Source organism: Camelus dromedarius, chromosome 20, assembly GCF_036321535.1.
Source record: "Camelus dromedarius isolate mCamDro1 chromosome 20, mCamDro1.pat, whole genome shotgun sequence".
Classification (NCBI taxonomy): domain Eukaryota; kingdom Metazoa; phylum Chordata; class Mammalia; order Artiodactyla; family Camelidae; genus Camelus; species Camelus dromedarius.
The window spans coordinates 9,284,690-9,298,356 of record NC_087455.1 but is presented as its reverse complement, the minus strand read 5'-3'; the positions used below and the strand labels follow the sequence as shown (position 1 = coordinate 9,298,356).

The 13,667-nt window shown below is 47.6% G+C and overlaps 1 long non-coding RNA gene across 1 annotated transcript in view; it reads right to left on the bottom strand.

Annotated features, from left to right (window-relative positions):
• Window positions 1–13,667, bottom strand: part of LOC135318678 (uncharacterized) — a 54,906-nt gene that overhangs the window by 21,564 nt on the left and 19,675 nt on the right. The window contains exon 3 of the long non-coding RNA XR_010376949.1: window positions 2,207–2,327. This is a non-coding gene — a long non-coding RNA (uncharacterized LOC135318678). The remainder of the gene's footprint in view (window positions 1–2,206; window positions 2,328–13,667) is intronic.

Genomic DNA, 13,667 nt, shown 5'->3' with positions numbered 1-13,667 from the left:
GAGCCACTGATACAAGTAATGGCCTTGGGTGGAAAAAGGTCGGGCTCTCACTAAATGCTAAGTAAAGATGTTTGGAACAGACAGTTATATGACTGAGAGATGGTTCCAAATACATCACAGGAAGCCGCTCACACTAGCCGTCCCCACTGAGGTCGAGCTGGAGGAGAGGAAGACTGGGATGCTGCGCCCATGGGGTGGGGGGGTGCAGCTGGCAGAGGGCCACGATCACCAACAACTGTTTCGCTGTACATCTTTTCAAGTTGCCCAATGACCCCAGCTCCTGCCCCATCGAAACCTGCTCTCAGGTAAAGGCTGGTTCCTCTCCTTCACATGAGCTGCTGGATCAAAGCACTGTGAGGTCCTAGACCTCCTCTGTTCTGTGATCATTGTGACATCGGAGACAATTCGTAGAAGAGAGGCACAATACATCTTTGTTTAATAAATGGACAGAAAGTCTGTTTCTATTCATCCATCCATCCATCCATCCACCTCTGCATCCAATCCGTTTTTCTCGAAGGGTTTGACTTGTTACAAAGACAGAACATATTTCATGCTTAGTGCCAGGCTGGGAAGAGAGAATCTAATAGTGTTTGATTTTCACTGTGTATATATATTTTATTGTTGTCATCTATATATGGCCAGTGATACTGATTTTTCATTTATGGTAGTGATATAAAATTTTTTCAGATTTCTTCATGTAAAAGAAGGGAGTCCCTATAAGTTAAAATATTTAAAGAACTGCATGTTTTATAAGAACATGGCAAAATCCTTAAGGCTGGTCCAGGAATGGCTAAACCTTCAGAAACACCACATTCAACAAACACATACTGATTAGAGACAGTTCCAGAGGGAGGAAAGGCCAAGGCAAAAGGCATTTTTGGTCAGTTACGTTTTCCCAAAATCCCTCTTTGTACAGTTACTGAAATTGTCTGCCCTGCTTTTCATTCATGTTGTTCGTCGTTGATATAATCCGATTACTTTTCCATTTAAAAAAAAATCAACCACTGTTATAGCCTGCATTGTGGCCTCTCTGCCCCATTCATATGTTGAAGCCCTAACCCCCAGTCCTGCAGAACATAACTTATTTGGAGAAAGGGCTAATAGAGAGGTTAAAATGAGTCTGCTGGGTGGGAATCCAGTCAGACTGGTGTCCTCATAAGAAGAGGAGACCTGGACACACAGAGAGACCCCGGGATGCGCACACAGAAGGGACGGCCGTCTGCAAGCCAAGGACAGAGGCCTCGGGAGGAACCACACCTGCCAACATCTTGATCCTGGGCTTCTAGCCTCCAGAACCGTGAGAGAAGAAACGTGTTGTTTGAGCCCCCAGTCCGTGGTGCTTTGTCAGGACAGCCCGGGCCAACTAAAACAGTCACGACCCCTCACACTTCACTCTGCTGCTCGCGGTGCGCCCTGTGAACGGGGCTAGACACGAGTGCGGGGACCTGGCAGAGACCCGTGACTGCAGACACGTGACCATGGAGCAGGAGGAGCTGAGCTCCAAAATCACCCGTGAGCAAGCGGGTCTAAAGCCACTTCCTGAGGCACATTCATGAGAGCAGAGGCTTTGAAAACACCCATCTTCCCACACAGTCATATTATCTTATTTCATGACTCACATAGTATCAGATTATTTGCTGGTCCTCCCAGTTCTACTGCAATGGATTGTATGAGTGAAACCTCACATTTTCTCCTGAAACTGGCTGAAAATTCATGCATTTTGTGTTGCATCACACCATACTTGTGTTCACATGTGGCGATCAAGCATTCTGCATCCTCTGGTTAGAGGAGGAGTTGAGTTCATAGCAGGTGAAGGTCCTTGCCTACACCCTTAAACAGCTGCGTGGTTCTCCTTATAAACATGACGCTGTTGAAAAACACACAGCCCCAGCTTCACGGAGCTTCTTATCAAGTAGAAGAAAAAGACAAGGAAGAACTTGCAGCGCCTGCCAAGACGGAGTCAGCCGAGCACAGCCTCTCCCTCCCACTGGCTGCAACTACAAACTGCAAAGTAAAACCTGACGGAGCCAGTTGGCGATTGCACGCTCAGATCTCAACACCCATCTCACAAGGGTTGCTAGCACAGTCAGGACACAGAAGATGTGAACAACACCATCAACCAACAAGACCCAACTGACGTTCACAGAACACGCCACTCGATACCCGCGTGATGCAGGTCCTTCCCAAAGGTACATGGAACACTTACCAAGGCAGACTGCATCCCGGGCCATGAAGGCACTCAGGACCTTTAGAAGGATTTGGGTTGCACAAAGGATGTTCTCTGACCACAGGGATCATATAACTTCTCTGAGATGCAGTGTTCTCACCTGGAAATGGGAATAATAATAACAATAACCCGCTTACCAGAGAGTTCATATGACACTTAGACACAACAATCTGTAGAAGAACTTCAGCCTAAAAGGCACTCGACAGTGTAACCACTACAATGCACTCAGGACAGCAAAGCCAGTAAGGTGGCAGGAGCCAGAGGAGAAGCCTGAGTTGGCCAAACGTTAAAACCTGGGCTTCTCGCAACATATAAATCAGATGCCCTTCCGGGGATGTGCTGAGAACACAGGAGAGGTCTCATGACCATGCTTTATAGCCTAAAAACCACAAATTCACATGCAAAGATTAGTAACTATTACTATTACCAACACCCAAGATTATGAATGTGAGCACTTATGTTCTGATACCGGGACATGCCACATTTATTTCTTTTTTGCCTAAATTCCTTTTTAATAGAGTATATTTTAAAAGCCAGTAACTTCGTTGTTTTCTGAGTACTGAGAAAAATACACTTTCACACTCGGACTCATGTATCACACATACACCACACATGAATACACTTTTAGAATAATTCCAAACACATAAAACATTAATGCTATTCTATATTTATGTATACACTGATTTATTACTTATTAATGAATTTATGCACAAACATTATACTCATTTGCAATAATGGCACCTTAAACACACACGTACATACATTATAAAGGCTTATAATAGCAATATCAGCTTATAATCATATATCAACTTACCATTTACAAACCTATTTCATATTCATTGTTTTACTTTCTTTTCTTGATAGAGGTACTGGGGATTGAACCCAGGACCTCACGTGTGCTAAGCATGCGCCCCACCACTGAGCTGTATCCACCCCTCTCATTGGTTCATTTCAGGGTCTCAATCGTCCCACACTGGCATCAAGCTAGAAATCATCCAGCAGAGCATAGTGGGAAAAGCATGGATTCTAAAGTCAGGAAGATTCAGTTTCCAATCCCAGCTGCGTCTGTTGCAGAAGCAAACTCATAGACACGGTGATAATGAAGTGTGGTCAGCTCAGCAGAAAACTGAAATAGGTTCTTAGGAAGCCCAGCCTCAGGTATGTGGGGGGACAGGCAGGGAAGACTGACTGGAAGAGGTGCCATCTAAACTGTCTTTAATAACTGACTAGCATAGAGTATTGGGTCCCAGGGGATCCGGAAAACACACACACACACACACACACACACACACACACACACACAGACAAGAAATCACCTTCCTTGGTTCTTCTTCCTCCTCTCAAGTCCTAAACCTGGGTCTTGTCCTTGGATCTCTCCATGGCCCGTCTCCCTTATACATGTGCTACAGAATGAACTGTGTCCCCCTAAAATTCATATGCTGAAGTCCTGACACTCACTGTGACTCTTAGGAGAGAGGACTTTTAGGAGGTAGCTAAGATTAAATGAGGCCGTAAGGGTAGAGTCTTACTCTGATAAGACTGGTGTCCTTACAAGAAGAGGAGGATCTGCCCCCTCCCCATTCATGCACATGCACCCAGGAAAAGCAGGACAGTGCTGTCTGCAAACCAGAAACCTGACCCTGGCATCCTGAACTTGAACTCCCAGCCTTCAGACAGAGCGGCGAGAAAATAAATTTGTTATTACACCGCTCAGTCTGTGTTATCTTGTTACGGCAGCCCAGGGGACTAATGCACCCATCCCCACGCTCTCCTTTAGATTCTGCTCACTACGTTTTTGTTTTGAATTGTTTCCTCCCGTCTTAAAAATAGTCTCTCTCCTGGGCTTCGGTCCCAAATTTCCAAATCCCAGGTTGGATGCCCAGCCAGCACTGGCAACTCAGCACGTCTACCACAGGTTTCACTCCCTTGCCTCGCTCCAGATCATTTTCCTGACTTCCTTATTTCAGTTAAGGACACCACCATCCTCCTACTCATCAGGCTTAAGATGCCAAATTTTACTGGCCTCCTCCCCCTCTCCTTCATCCACCATATTCTTTTGTTCTTCTTCTCAGAAATATTCCTAATTTCAGTTACTTTACTCTGTTAAAGCCTTGCTAGTGCTCACCTGTATTAAGTATTCTGCCACATCAGGACAGGTTCTTTTTGCAAAAATGGCAGAAATCCCAAGTTAAACTGCTTTTTAAAAAGAAAATAACCTGTTGACTAATATAAGTGAAAATAGGCTTCAGGCAAGGCTGGATCCAGAGGCTCATCATTACCAAATACCCCTCTCCCTGTCTCTGATCTAATTCTCTGAGTCAGCCTCACTCTCAGTCATGCTCTCCCCCTACAAGGGCAAACACGGCTTTAGGCTTACATCCTACCAATGGGCACCTGCTCTGGTAGGAAGATGTCTCACCGCTGGTTGCAGCAGCAAGCACTCTGTAAGTGACTACAGTGGTTTGAGAATAACTTGCTGTGTGTTACTGATCAGACCTAGTCTACTGGCCTGAGCCCCAGATCAGCTCCACTCAAGTCATAATGACACTGAGTGGGAGGAATGGTTCCCAAACCAAAACTGAGGGGCTGCTGCCCAAAACAGGGAAGGACTAATCAGCAAGAGAGACAGCAGACAGACAGATGGCTGCTAGGTAGACAGGTAAAAGTATCCGCCCAAAATGCCTCTTAATTGTATGTGTTTAGTTCCAGTTTCACTCCACGTTAATTCCATGTCCTGCCAGGGAACTCCTCTTAAAGACCCCTCTGATCATTTCTGTCCCTTGTTTATAAGCCTTCAGTGCCTCCCCACTGGAGGCCTGTGGTGTTCAGGGAATGGCAATTTGCAAGCCCAGTGAGAAATTTCAGAGCTCTCCTTGAATGGGAGGGAGGGACGTAGAAAGAGGTGAAGTGTTAATACCATAATCACCAGCGGGGAGGGAGTTAGAGTTTTATTTTATTTGCTGTAGCCCATCTGGGCCCCTTGGGCTGGTGTGGCTTGTAAACAAGTCTGTTGCATAAGAACCCGCCCCTCGGAGCCCTGAGGGTGGGAGTCACAGCAAAGCATCCAGAGACACAGGTTTCAACGGCTCTGGGTTTCCTGCATAGCTGTCACAGTCCTCAGCCGCCACTGAAGCCCTTTTTCCCTCCCCAGGACAGCGACACCAGTTTTTCTCTTTCCCGTTATGTCATGAGCCCCACTAGAATGTAATACTATGAGAGCAGGAAATGTATCAGTTTTATTTCTGTCTATATTCCCAGTGCGTAGCAGGTAGCTGGCAAATTGTACCTTTAATAAATTTTTATTGATTGAGTAAACGAATGAGGGGGCCAAACGTGACTATTTTTTGCACTTCAACAGCATTTAATCCAGAGCCTTGCCTCTAGTATGTGCTTGATTGATGTTTACTGGGTTTCATTTATTTCAAAACATTTTTTTTTAAAAAGGGATAATCAGATTTTCTTGTTTTGAGCTAGTACAAATTTGGGGAAGGAGCCAGATTTGCATTATCTCCATGCCAGCATCTCCAAAATTTATAGCTTCTCATCCTGAAACTATAAAACGTCCACAGAAGTGAGAGACTTTCTTGCAAATTAGCCATGCTGTGTTTCCTGTGTCATTCCCATCTCAGTACGAGGGCTGCTGAAGCAAGTTTCAAGGACATTTGAAAACAAGTGTTATCCTTTCTTGGCTGTCAATCATGTCACCCTTAGCCATCCATAAGGAGAAATACCGGCCGTGTATGCACACCCTTCCCCCGACCCTAGGCAGACTCCGCCCCTCTACAGAGTCCCCCGACCTCAGTGTCCACCCTGCGCACTGCCAGGTGGACCCCGGGCTCAGCCCCCAGAGTCTCTGTGCTGCTTGGGAACCCCAGTGAATTTTAATGCTACTGAGCAGCTCTGCTCCAACACTCCTGGTGCAAACTGAGCACAGAGCTCCGGTTGCTAGGCAACTGTTACAAAAGCAGAAGGATTTCCAAAATAAAAAGCGACCCAGCATACACTTGAATCAAGTACAATTACTCTCTTAATTTGCAGCTGGCTGGAGTGCACCCTCACCTGGGTTAGGTGGTCTATTTCTTGGTTACTCGGGAAGACAGTTCTTCAAATGTTTAACTGAGCTGAGAGTATTTTTTATTCTTTTCCAGAGTCCCAGCGAAGAAACAAAGAGTTATATTTCAGTGCTGGGATTGCCAGCAAGTAGTGGGCACTCAATGAATATCTGTTGAATGAATGAATGAATGAATGAACAAATGTGTGTGCTTCTGCACTCTAGGGAATCATGACCTCGGAAGATGGATAAAAACATAGTTATACACCTGTGTGGTTGCTTTTAAAATGGTCCACAAACTCTTTGGTACTCCTCCCTGCAAAAGGTGGAGCAGAAGTGGGAGCTGGGCTTAGGGACTGACTAATCATAGTGTATAATTAGGTCTTACAAGTCATCAAAACCCGCTCCTCTCTCTTCCTCTCTCATCTTTCACTCTGGCAGAAGCTACCCGCCAAGCTGCGGGGACACTCAAGCCGTCTATGGAGAGGCCCACGTGGTAAGGAACTGAGGCCTCCTGCCGACAGCCGTGAGGGAGAACCGTCTTCAGAACAGACTCTCCAGCCTCGGGTCAGCCTTCCGCAGCCTCAGCCAACGTCAGACGGCAATCACATCAGAGACTCCACACCAGAACCATCCAGCTAAGGCCCCTCCCAAAGCCCTGACTCACAGGAACAGGGACACATACGTTAAACGCTTACTGTTTTAAGCCATTATGTTTTGGAATGATTTGTGACACAGCAATAGATATTACAATCATCTTTCACCTTCTCTGAGATGACAGCTTATGAGGATATAAACTCCTTGAGGGTGTCTTGTTCACTCTGTGTGCTCAACACCTAGCATCTGATGCACACTTAGGTAAAAGCTCATTGAATGGCAAGCTTGTCCCTAATCTTACATGGAAATGTGTACATACACAGAGTCACACACAGAAACAGGGCATGATTCACCAATAATAAAGAAGCCTTTTTTAAACAAAGAACCATTAGACAGAATAATTACCAAGAAAGGAAGTATTAGAAATTATCCAAAAAGTAGTTAGAATCTGCATGCTCTTCTTCCCTAACTGGGGTGAGAGGGAGCTGCTCCATCCAGAAGGAACGCAAGGCCTTGAAGCAGCCAAGGTAAGAGCGATGCACAAAGGCCACAGCCTGAGAGGTCCTTCCTCCTCACGAGAAGGAAAGGGCCTAAGTGAACTAAGGTCCCACTTGGGGATTTCCTTGAAGTTCTCCGGAAGCAAAGTCATCGGAGGCGTTCAAGCTCACAAAGGCCGGTTGGAGGAGATAAGCCCAGCTGACCTGAGCCGCCATGATTGGCAGACCCCCCAGCCTCTCCTGCCTCTGCTCCCTGCCCACCTGGGGGGGCAGGTGGGCACGCACTCTCCTGCCCTCTACTGGCCGCAAGAAAGCCGAAGAGGAAGACACGCACCAGCACTTCCCACACTCAGACTCACACACTCCCTGTCGGCGTCATCGGATGAGACTATCCACCTGAGGTCCCACTGCCCACCTCTGTAGAAACGAGAGAGGGTGAATGATGACAGCCAATCACCGTCTTGCCTCCTCGATGACAATGAGGGCATGCAGATGAACAGCCAGACCTGCCCTCCAAGCCATCGCAGATAACCGAGGGCTAACCGTACTCAAACGCCAAGACTCCCCGAGGCTTGCAAATTCTGATGCTGTGCACACTACTCCCCGTTGTGAAGTGCGCAAGAAAGGCAGTATCTAGCCTCTGACTCCCAGGTACTCACTGCCCCACTGCAGAGGGAGGGGGCGTTTTAAAATATGCTCAACTATCAAAGAACAGCTAAAATTTTCAATAGCAATTTAGACGTCCCAGAATGAAGAACCACATTTTTGTCTTCTTCCCTCTCAGTGCTTTTGAGTCCCCCCAAGGCCACGATATCAGGCATAGAGCAAGCCTCTAAACCTTCATGTTACCACTGCCATAGTTCAATTCATTCAGCGAAGTCTTACTGAGCATCAACTATGTGTTTGATGCTATGCTCGTTTCCTATATACTTTATTTAATTTGACCCAACAGCAATTCAATAAAATGAGAAAAATGAAGCTTAGAGAATTCGAATTATCTACGGGAGGTCACAAAGCCGGTGATCTGTCCAACTCCAAACCCAGCTTCTTGCAGCTGTCCCCCGCTCACCAGTCACGGCAGTCTGTATACATATTTGGAGACAATCTTTGTTTCTGCTAAGACAGTGAAACCCAAGATTTTCACCACCCCCGCTTTCCTATGTGTTGACGAGTTTCCAAGATTCTGAAAGAGCTTCATTGCCTGGCTAAATTTATCTAGAAATAATATTTCCCTGCTTCTTGAAAACCATTGGAAACTCTCAACCTGGGCTTTTGCTCAGCATGAAACAATCAGATTTATCCCAGAATCCCCAGTAATCCCAGCATAAACAGCTGACAATTTACCGAGTCACAGCTTCTCTGAAACACTGAAAATAGCTCTAAGTTCCCCATAATTCAGGTCATACCTCCCAGAGATTTTTTTAAGGGAGCCATTTAATACAATCAATGTCGTGCTTAAAAGGGAGATTCTATTCTGAGGATATACAGACAAACCAACGTTAACCCCCTCTGCCATTAGCCCACTCCCCCCAGCCCATTCCCCATAAACCCAGCAGGGAGAAAGCTGGGAGGGGGAGGAAGGGAGAAATGGGGGAGGAGGCAGCAGCACAGAGATGGGATTAAGAGACTGCCTTTAACTCAGTGGGTCCCAAAGCAAATGAAGGAAGGGATGGCTGGCATGCCCAACAAGCTTCCAGCTGCTTGACAATGCTGCCACCTTCTGGCAGAAATTGGAAATGCGGGAGAAAATACTGCCAGTCACTGTCATTCAGACTATGCGTGTCATTCACAAAGATGTGATCCTCTACACCAAAAAATGTTTTCTTTTTAATTTATCTTGGAGGAGGAGGCAATTAGGTTTATTTATTTTTTAACAGAGGTGCCAGGGATTGAACCCGGGAAACTTGGAAGGGAAGTATCAGTAGCGAGGGAGAGGTTGAAGACACAGGAGAGGGAAAGGGTACAGGTACCTTATTGTACTTGCGGTTTTTCCCTTCCTCTTTTGTGAAATGAGCTTTTTTTCCCCCAACTACATGCTTTCTAGTAACTTCGAAGTCTCTCCTGCTCTGTGATTATCGTCTTCTTCCCTTCTTTAATCATACCGTTCTCACCCCACCCTCCAACCTCCTTGAGTTACTTTCTGCCTTTGAACAACCTTCTTCCCCTGCCAACGGGAAGGGAATGTTAGAGACGCCTGCGTCAGCCACCGCCATGACTCCATCCCCACCATCCACTTCTCAGCCCACAGCCATGAGATTCAGGGCCTGTCACTCCACACAAACACGTCTTGCCAACCTCCCAATGACACTCACGTAGTTAAATCTAGTGTGTCTGTTTAATTCATTTCTTTTTAATTTCTCAGCAGCATCCAACTCTTTTAGCCATTTTCTCCTTCATGAAAAACACTCCTTCCATAACATTGCTGATTCAACACCCTCTTGGAGTTTCCTCCCAGCTCTGGCCACCTGCATTCGTCTTCTGTTGTTATTTGGCAAATTACTACAAGCTTGGCAGCTTAGAGCAATGTTCCTTTGTTACCTCGCAGTCTGTGGGTCAGAAGTCCAGGCGCGCTTGCCTGGGCTCTCTGCTGAGGGCCTCACAAGACCGAAGTCAAGGTCCTGGGGGCTCTGGGGAAAATCTGCTTCCAAGCTCATCCGGGGTGTTGGCAGAACCCAGTTGCTTGAAGCTGTGGGACTGAGGTCCCTGTTTCCTCATCCTCAGTGCCTTCAGGCCACCCATATTCCTTCACACATGGCCCCTCCATCCTCAGCGTTAGTAACAGCATGTGGACTCCTTCTCATGCTTGGAATGTCTCTGAATTCTTCTGCCATCAGCCGAAGGAAACTCTGCTTTTAAGGCTGTATCTGATCAGACCCATCAGGGTGGCTCCATTTTCGAGACCAGCTGCGCCCTCTCACATAATGTAATCACATGAGTGAAGTCACAGTCACAGGTTCCGGGGACTGGGGTGTGCAATCATGGGTACCATTGCTAAAAATTCTGCCTGCCATCCACCTCATTTTACTTTCCTTGCCTGGTTCAGCCTCCTCCAACTACCCTTAAATGAAGGGAACCTCAGGCTCGGTCTTAGTTACACGTCTTCCATACACTGCTGCTAGCGTCAACCTTACCTCTCCCTCCCCATGCCTCCAATTTCCACTTATAGAGCAATAACTTCCAAATTTCCATCATCAACCCAACTTCTCAACTCCAAAACCATCTCTGCAAGCTACCTATTTAACACTTTCACTGGGAGATCGCACAGACTTTTCCAATTCAGTATGTGCGAAGGTCAGTCAAAGATCCTCTTCACCCAAGCCTTGACTGTCTGCAACTGCTCCTCGAAGCACAGCACTACCAGAACCCAATGGCCCGTCAGAAACTGAAACCCAGCCGGCTCAGATCCCTAGCCCACTCTTGCTCTCCGTCACTCTACATATCCATTCCATCATCAAATTTTATAAAAGGGCAAAAGATCTGAATAGACATTTACCCCAAGATTATCTATGAATAACCAACAGGAAATTGAAAAGATGCTCAAAATCATAAGCCATCAGCAAAAAGCAAATCAAAACAACGAGACACCCATTCGTACCCAGCAGGATGGCTCTACTCAAAAAAACAGCTATAGCAAGTTTTCTCAAGGATGTGGACAAAAAACATACACATACACACAGATACACGCACATACATACCTATATCTATGTATAAATAAACACCAGTGAGGGGAGGGGTTTCCTTTGAAACAATTTCAGGCTTACAAAATGTTTCAGGAATAGAAAATGCTCATACATCCGACCCCCTTATCTCCCAGTTATTAACATTTCACCACATTTCCCTCATCATGCATCGTCCTTCTACGATCAATCCATCTTGTTCTTGATGCATTTTGAAGTTACAGACATCAGTACACTTCACCCAAAACAATTCAGAATGCAAATTATTAACGAGAGTTCAATGTTGCCATTGCTTCGAAGTAGAATTTACCTATAGTGAAAGGCTTCCTTCCTCAGCATACTGTTTGTTGAGTTTTGACAAATGCATAAACCTTTAGCAAGATATAGAGTATTTCCATCACCCCAGAGTGTTCCCTCAAGTCTCTGTTGATCCCTGTCCTGCTGGAACCAGAAAGGCAGAGAGCTGAGGCCCCGGATCCCCTGAGCACCAGTGAGGCTCACAGCACAGACTGGGGTGCAGCCAGGCCTCTGGACAGAGCGACCCAGGGAGGGCTCAGGCCTCTGCCAGCCGCTGCAGCACCGAGAGGGACCCATACAGGGCCACAGGGGCTTCTTGGCTTCCGGGTCCCAGGTGACCCTGTGGCTGATGGGCTCCACCATCAGGCCGCACCCCTCCAGCAGGCCGAAGGTGATGGCCACCCCCTCACCCTGCAGCGGGGCGAGGAGCTCGGGCTTCAGGGTGAAGGCAATGCTCTCGGGGTACCTGAAGTTGGGCTCCAGGATGCTCCTCACCTGGAAGAAACAGTGTCAGGTGTTGCAGGTCAGCCTTGAGGCCGGGAGATAAAACCTTCTGTCCCAAGAGCCAGGGGCCTCTCAGGGTAAAGGAAGAGGCCAAGTGATGGAGTCAAGGGGACCAGGAGTCACGTCCCAGCCTGTCCTGGGATCAGTGTGGTCTTGGACACGCTGTTGGCTCCTCAGCTCAGGGGATACCAAGCACCTCAGCATGCAGGGGGCTATACTCCCTGGCCCTGCAGCACAGGGCCAGAGTCCCCAGTCCCTGACATCCTTCTCACTCCCCTGTGCTTACCCCCGTTCTGCCTCCCCCATGCGTCTGGGCAGCCAGATCTCCCAAACATTCCTTGTTTCCAAGTTTGATCAGCCCTAGGCAGCTGTAGGATGCCCTCACCGTGGTCGTGAGGTCCCGGAGGACCCCTCCGTCCCTGAGTATGGCCGGGATATTATAGAACATGGCATCCTGAACGTCCTTTGAGAGCTGGGCCACTGCCTCCACTTTCTGGGAAAACTTTTCTTGTAGGCACTTGAAATACACCCTCAGGCATTAATGTCAACCAGGAAATTGGGACAATTCTAAGACTAGAACGTGGCTGGGATGGTAAGCCCTTTCCCAGCACCAGAGCAAAACCCCTCTCTCCCTTTAAGTTGCTGACAGAAAGCATCTCTGTAGGTGACGGTTCTGAGCTCTGGAGATGGAGCGGTTATAATGGGCTGGAACCGTGGAAAACCCCAGCAGAAACGAGGGGGCAGAACACACGGAGGAGAGAAGGAGAGTCTGGGAGGGGGTCCTGGGAAGTGGAAGAAAATGCCCAGGCGCTCGTTCCGGGGACAGGTCGGGAATAATGTGGATTCTGGCGCTGGGCTCTAGAGTGAGAACCATAGGTGTTCTGGGCTCAGTTTCCACATCTGTCCAATGGGAATGCTCTGAGGATTAAATGACTTTACGGATGTGAAGCGCTTGGGGTGGCCCCGGCACACATAAACTATCCTTTCCATCAGGGAGCTGCCTGCATCAGCTACGTCCGCACAGAATCAACCACAGAGTGGAGTCAGGGATTCTCTGCTTCTCCTAGCAGACTTCAGGCGGCCCCCAGGTGACCCGCCAAGCACAGGAGGTCAGGCGAACGGAAGGTCCAGCGAGGCGGGCATTTCTGCTGGGTTCACTGTCGTATCCCCAGTGCCCAGTCAGTCCTCAGCAAAGCCCAGTCCGCTGCACATGGTGCGTGTCACACGCAAAGACAGAAAGAAGTCTCACCCTTTTACTACAGAGCCCTGCAGTTACCCCCAATTAATAGTGTGACTCCTTTCAGGATAAATAATAGCTAGTCCTCCCACAAGACTTGACAGCACCATCTATTACACACAGTTTTTCCTGACTTCACCTGGTAAGTGGGGGGACCACTTGTGTTGGCTAATTGGCTTTATTCAGAAGAAAAACAAACTTCTATCTTTTACAAGAGGAAGTAGATTTGCACCTCGGAGCCAGCTGCCCACTAAATGTAGGCTCTGTTCTTCCACAGAAACTGGGAGGGGTGAGGGTGGTCTTGGCAATTTGACAGGAAAGGCCTCACTGTTCAAAAGGCAATGACTTTTGAACAAAAATTTAAACTAATACAAGGCAAGAAGTGAGCTATGCTGCTACCTGGGGGGGAAGAGTCCAGGTAGAGGATTAGAAGTGCAAAGACTTTACAGGAAGAGGTGTCTCACGTGTGAGCAGGAGGGATGAGCAGGAGAATTTATCAAAGTGAGGGCACGTTGGCGCAGGCCACGGTTAGTCACTGTTAGAGCACTCAGATGGCTAGATATGAGCAGAGGAAGGGGCA